The sequence below is a fragment of the Belonocnema kinseyi genome, chromosome 4, assembly GCF_010883055.1.
Source record: "Belonocnema kinseyi isolate 2016_QV_RU_SX_M_011 chromosome 4, B_treatae_v1, whole genome shotgun sequence".
Taxonomy (NCBI): domain Eukaryota; kingdom Metazoa; phylum Arthropoda; class Insecta; order Hymenoptera; family Cynipidae; genus Belonocnema; species Belonocnema kinseyi.
In genome coordinates this window covers 46,620,561-46,627,944 of record NC_046660.1, presented here as the reverse complement: position 1 = coordinate 46,627,944, position 7,384 = coordinate 46,620,561, and the positions used below count along the sequence as shown (strand labels likewise).

The window sequence follows — 7,384 nt, the reverse complement described above, 5'->3', positions numbered from 1 at the left end:
TAAATTAGACAGTGAAATTTTTTAAAATAGAACAATTAAAATTGTAACGTTCAATGTTGAAAAGTCAAATATTTCTAAATATTAAGTAATTGTTCTTTTTCAGATTTACAAAATTTCAAATATTATTAAATTAAAATCTAAAAAGGAAAATTTTGAAGTAAAGAACGATATCACAATTAAAAAAGATAACAATCCAAAAATTTATTTCAAAAACTGTGAAAATCAAACTTAACAGATTTTTTTCTAAAAATTTGTAAAATTTCCGGTCAAAAAATAAATACACTATTATTTCCCGGTTCTTCTCGGTCTCATAAAAAACTTTTTTTTAGCGACGACACTATCTTCCAACTATTTCAACAAAAAAATAACGCTGAAGACAATTTTTAGTGCAATTTTCAACCAAAAAATACGACTTTTCAACAAATTATATCAATTTTCAATTATAAAATTTGAACAATGCATATGATGGTAAACCAAATTTAATTTAATTAATCTTTAGTTCATATAAAAATGAAGTGAATAATTTTTCATTTAGGAGAATTAATTTTGAATGAAAAATCTAATTTTCTTCAAAACAGATTAATTGTATACAAAATAATGTTATTTTATACCAAATTGTTAAATTTTTAATGAAACAGTCGAATTTTCATTTAAAACCATTAATTTTAAACCTAAAATGTATTTTTAATTAAAAGGTTGATCTTTAACGAAAAAAATGAACGTTTAAGAACAAGTAGTTATCTTTAATTTAATTTTCAACCTAAAACGATAAATTTTCATATTAACTAGGAAAAGGTACTGATTAGAAATTTTTAAAGACAGTTGAATAGAAATAAAAACGACGAATTTCCAAAAAATAGTTGAATCCTTAAGCAAAACCGTTATTAAAAAATATAAAGTTTCTAAAAGATAATTTTGAATAAAAAAGTTAATTTTAAAACGAAAAAATTAATTTTTTCAAAATTATTTTTTTTTAATAATTTCAAAAATTATTCAAAAAGAATAAATTTCGACAGAAAAATAACAATTTTGAAACCAAAAAGATAAATTTTTTATAAAACCGTTGAATTTTCAAAAAGATAGCTAAATTTTTATTTTGAACAAAAACCAAAACTATTTTTAATTAAAATATGAATCTTCAACCAAAAAATGAACTTTTAAGTAAATATTTTTTATCTTTGAACCAAGGAAAAATCAACTTCTACATTTTTTGTTCAGAAATCAACTTTTTTGGAATAAAAATTCAATTGAATAGTTGAAAATTAAACTGTTTTCTTAAAAATTAATTTTTGTTTGTTTGAAGATTTATAATTTTAATTGAAAATTCACTTTTTTATTGGAAATTTATTTCTTTATTTTAAAAATTCAACTATTATGTTGAAAGATTTAATTATTTTGTTGAAAATTCAATTGTTTTGTTAAAAGCCCATCTTTTATAGTAGAAAAGAGATTTTTTTGATTAAAATAGATTAAAATAAAATTTTAATTGAAATATTAATGATCAAGAAATATGAAAAATTATTCAAGGAGAAATCAGGTAATTTTTAAAATAAAATTCTTAGACACCCTGCCTAATTTGACTAGCAATAAATAGCAAAACATTTCTGTTTGAAATATGAGCTATTTTATTGAAAACTTGTGTTTTCTTAGAATGGAAAATCATATTGTTTTTTAAACTGAAAATGTCACTATTATACCAGTGGAATATTCCATAACTTTAGATAAAAATTCATCTCTTTGGTTAAACATGAATTTTTTGACTAAAAATTTAATCATTCAATTTTATGGTGTAAAATGATCTGCTTTATTTGAAAATTAGTTTTTTTAGTTGAACATTAATTTTTTTAATAAACTTAATTATTTAAGTTTTGGTTGACAATTTATCTTTTTTAGGAAATTTATTTTGTTTTGTTTGAAAATTCAACTATTTGAGTTGAAGATTCTTTGTTTTAGTTGAAAACTCATCTTTTGGCTTAAAATTCAACTATTCCAGTTGAAAAATTCCAAAAAATGTAACTATTCCATTTTCGGTTGAAAATTCTTGTTCTTACTTCAAAATTTATCTGTCTAGTTAAATATTTGTCTTTTTTAATTGAAAATTAAAATATTTCGTTAAAAATGTATGTCTTTTTTTTTAAATTGTAGTTCTGAGTAGAAAACTAATCTTTTTGTTTGAGAAATAATCTTTTGGTGTAAAAATTAAACTTATTATTTAAAAATTTATCTATTATTTTGTTGAGAAATTTTATTTTTTGGTTTAAAATTAATCTTATTGTTTAAAAACTCATATATTTCGTTTAAAATTCGATTATTACAGTTAAATATTTATCAGTTCAATTAAAAATTCATCAATTATGTTGAAAATTAATTTTTCAGACTAAAAATGTAACTAAACTCATTTTCCTTGGAAATTCCTTTTTCTCAGTTCAAAAATCATCTATTTGGTTCAATGTTTGTCTTTTTTTCAATGAAAATTCAAGTATTTCGTTAAAAATGCATGTATTTTTTTGAAAAATTGTAGTTTTTAGTAAAAACTAATCTTTTTGTATGAAAAATAATCTGTTGGTGTGAAAATTGAACTTATTGTTTAAAAATTCATATTTTTGGTTGGAAATTTAAGTGTTAGAGTCAAATATTCATCACTTTAGTTAAAAATTCATTTCGTAGAAAAATTCGCCTTTTGGCTTAAAAATTCAACAATTTAGATAAACTTTTCTTTCTTTCTTGAGCGCAAAATACTTATTCGTTCTGAATTTCACAAATTATTATTGTTTACTTGAGTAACGTTTTACAGTACATATTTTAAACAGTTTTCTATTTTTTATAGCGAAAAATTCTTTATTTTTTTGTTGAATTACATTGCTTTGTTGAAAATTCGTCCTTTTTGGTTAAATTCAACGGCTTTTAATTTCAAATATTTTTTGGTTGAAAGATAAACAATTAAAATTTACTTTGTTTATCGAAGATTCGTCTCTTAGGTTTAAAATAAACTATTTTTGTGAAGAAAGAGTTTTTTTTCATTAAAAATGGATTAAATGAACATTTAATTTTTCCATTTTTATTTTAAAATTTGCCACTTTTATTTTAAATATCAACCATTTAGATGAAAATTAATTTATTTGATTAAAAATTCATTTCTTTTGGCTGAAAATTAGTCTTGATGCTCAGCAAATAATATTTTCGGTCGAAAATTTAAATAATTTTTTTTTTTTAATTTGATTTTCTTTTCTCGAAAATTAATCTTTTTAGTTGAAAATTCAAATATTTGGTTTAAAAACCCTGTATTTTATTGAAAATTCGAATTTGTGGTAAAATAGTTAAGCTTCCTTGTGACTAATTCCTCGTTTTGTTAAAAAATTCCTTTAAAAATTTAAATACTTGGTTGAAAATTCATATACTTTGTTAAAAACTAGTCTATTCTGGTAAAAAACTCATCTTATTGGTTGAAAATTGATCTTTTTGGTTGAAAATTATTTTTTTTTATTATTTATAACTAGTTTTTTTTTACTGAAAATGTAACTGTTTCATTTTTTGTCAAAAATTCATCTTTTTTGGTAGAAATTTAATCTGCTTGGTTGTAAATTATAATATTTCGTTGAAAATTTACTTTGATTTGATTGAAAATTTAGTTCTTTACTGATATTTAATTATTTTATTTTTAGTTGAAATTTTTTTTTTAGGCGAAAATTCAATTATTTGTTGAAAATTCGTCTTTTTTGGTGGAAGAGTACTCTCATTAGTTGAAACTTTATCTTTTTGGTTTAAAATTAATTTCTGTGTTTAAAAATATAACTATTTTGTTGAAAATTTGTTTCTATTTGTGTTAAAAATTTATTTTACTAACTGAAAATTCAAGTATTTTATTTTTGGTAGAAAATTTAACTTTATAGTTCAAAATTCATGTACTTGGTTAAAAATGAAATTTTTTTAGTTGACCATTTATAATTTTAGTTAAAAATTCATCTATTTGGTTGAAAACAATTAGACTTTTTAGATTGAAAACTCAACTGTTTTCGTAGAAACTTATTTTTGGGTAAAAAATTTATGTTTTGATCTTGAAAAATCAACTGAAATCTTTTTTGGATGAAAATTCGACTATTTTTTGGGATTTTTTTTTCTAAATTAAATTCATCTGTTTCAGGAGAAATTGCATTCTTTCCGATAAAAATGCAGCTATTTTTTTTATAAAATACAACAATTTTTTTAAAGTCACACTTTTTTATTAAAAATGCAAATTTTTGGATTGACAATTCAATTTTTTTCGTAGAAACTTATTTCTTGTTTCAAAATTCATATTTTGATCATGGAAAGTCAACTGAAATCTTTTTTTAAAAGAAAATTCAACTATTATTTTAAAAATTATTTTCTTTTTTCATTAAAAATGAATCCGTATTAGTAGAAATTATATTTTTTACATGAAAGTCCAACTTTCTGGTTGAAAATGATTGTTTTTTGTTTCAGTATTTAATTATGTTTTTGGTTGAAGGCTTATATTTTTAGGTTGAAAAAAAATCGTCTTTTTGGATTGAAAATTCAGTTGTTTTCGTCGAAACTTATTTTTTGGTAAAAAATTTATATTATGATCTGGAAAAATCAACTTAAATCTTTTTTGGGTTAAAATTCAACTATTTTCGGGAATTTTTTTTCTAAATTAAACTCATCTGCCTTGGAAGAAATTTCATCTTTTTGTGGAAAATTTACCTTTGCTAATAAAAATGTAATCTTTTTCGCAAAAAAATGTTTTGTTTTGTAGAAAATTTAACTATTCTATTTTTTCTTAAAATTTATTTCTTTGGTTGAAAGAAAATATGTGGTTAATAGTTCGTTAAATTGTTGTTGGGTTGAATTGTTGGGTTGGGTTGAAAATTCCACTATTTGGTCAAAAATTCATCAATGTGATTAAAAACTAATTTCTTTGGCTGAAACTGCGTATCTTTGTAGCTGAAAATGAATTATTTTTTAATGAAGCTGTAACTATTCTGTTTTTGTTTGAAATTTTTATATTTTTAGTTAAAATTAATTAATTTTGCTGAAAAATCTGTTTTTGTTTAAGATTTATTTTTCTAACTGCAAATTGAACTATCATAGTTTTGTTTTGTAGATTAATTTTGTTTAAGTTTATATATTTGACTGAAACTGTATCTTTTCTGGTAGAAAATTTAGCTGTTAGATTTAAAATTAAATTACTTTGTTGAGAATTCATTTTTATGGATAAAAATTGATTGTTTTTATTGAAAATTTAATTCTTTTATTTTTGGTTAAAAAATCATTTTTTTGTTCTCAAAAAAAGTATTTAGTTGAAAATTAGTTTTTTTTTATGATTGAACATTTATTTTTCTAACATTTTAAGGCACTCTTTAATGCGAATAATGTTTTCTTTTACAGGGTGACCGTTTTAATCAAAGAACAAAATTCTCGGTCATTTCCCGGTTTTTCTCCGGCTCGCAAATATTTTTCCCGGTCAATTGAATTTTTTAAATTGAAATCTCAATCTAAATAATAAAAAATAGGAAACAAATTAAAGCATTCAAAGTGGAACTCTTGAATTTCTAACTGTTAAAATTGAAGTTTAAAATTTTTTAAATTAAAAAATTTTCTATTGAATTGTTTAATAATTTACACGCTTGAACTGGAAGGTACTAACACTTTCTAACTGAATAATTTCAAGTTTAATGAATTTAAACTGCAAATTTCAGAATTTTTAACATTCATGAATTATAGAGTTCATAGATTTAGATTAAGTTCCAAAAATATAAATTCAGGTTAACATTTTCAATACTCTAAATTAAAGAATCAATCAATGAACTTTAAAAATTATCAAAATTAAATCATTCAGTTATTTTAGGCAATTTTATATACTTAATTTAAATTGTTTTCAACTTAAAATTTCTTAAATTAGAATTTTAATTGTTTTCATTTTAAATAGTTTAAGCATCCTTGAAAAACTTAAAAATTGTAGTTCAAACTCTTGAGAAATCTAGAAGTAATTTTACATTTTTTCAAATGTAGCTTTATTTTTGAAATTTTTTCAAAACTTCTCAATAAGTTAAAAACTTAATTGAATTTCCACCAAATTCAACACTTATTATTTTTTAAAAACAATTAGAGTAATTTTAAGAGATATTTAGAAGTTTCAAACAGGTTTAAAATTAATTTAAGGCTCGAAATGATTTCAAATAATTTTAACGAAGTGTGTTTACCGCAAAAATTTTGTTATTCGTAACGAAATTATGGTGCAAATACTCACAACCTAATTTAAAACAAAATGTATTTTTTTCAGATTACAACAAATTTAGAGGCTTTTTACAAATTATGAAGGGCTCCAAACGAATAAAAACATTTTCTTAAAATTCCTAGGAAAATTGAATATGATTCTTCAGTTTGAAAAATTATTTTAACAGAATATTCAAAAAGATTTTAAGAGATTTTCAATATTATTTAAAACGACCCGGGAAGAATTTAAGGATTTAAATTTTTTTTTAAGATTTTCTAAAAATTGTAGGAAAAAATATATTTAGAAGTTCTGAAAATTTTTTTTGACAAACTTCGTTTATATCACTTAATATCATTTGAAGTTTTAAATTAATTTGGAGTCTCTTCAAAATTTCTAAATATCTCTTAAAATGACTCAATTTTTTCTAGAAATAATACGTGTTCAATTATAATTTATAAATAAAGATTCAACAATTTTTCTTACAAATTTAACATTTTATTAAGTAGAGCAATAAAAATTGTAACGTTAAAATGTTAAAAGCTTTTAGAAATTTCAACAATTCAAAGCTTTCTATGTCAAACAATTAAGTTTCAAAATGTTTACTTTTAAATATTTGGCTTGAATTTAGTCGTCTTAAATTATAAGTCAAATATTGCTAAATATTAAATAATTATCCTTTTTTTAATTAAATGGGTTAGAAATTGAATAATTTAGACTAAAGCAATATTTTTAATTTAATAAAAGCCTTTAATTACGAATTAATTACGAATCTGGAAATTCTTTAACTTTAAAAGGATTTCGAATCGTTTTATCAAATAAATTATTGTTAAGTTTTTAATCTTAAAGTACATATCCATTTTAAAAAATATTTATGTATATTTACAGTTGATAAAATAAAACTGTTTTTTATCAAAAATTTTCAACTTCAAACGTTCTTAATTTTTAATTGTTTAAGTCTTTAAGAAAGCATTTAAAAAATCTTTAAATTAAAAATATAAGCTTAAAAATAAAAATCTAAAATAGAGCATTTATCAGGTACAGGATTTTCGAATTACGCATTATAAACTGAATGATACGAGGGTAGTTCAATAAGTCCTTAGAATGACCAACAGATGGCGCGCGAATCGCTCCAAATCATCTGTTTTCAGTCAGCACCACTCCCGACTAGAT

General features: G+C 21.3%; 1 protein-coding gene across 2 annotated transcripts in view; it reads right to left on the bottom strand.

The window, feature by feature from the left end:
* The window catches only part of LOC117171206 (KICSTOR complex protein SZT2-like), a 132,777-nt gene that overhangs the window by 91,336 nt on the left and 34,057 nt on the right, over window positions 1-7,384 (bottom strand). The gene's annotated exons all lie outside the window — the stretch shown is intronic.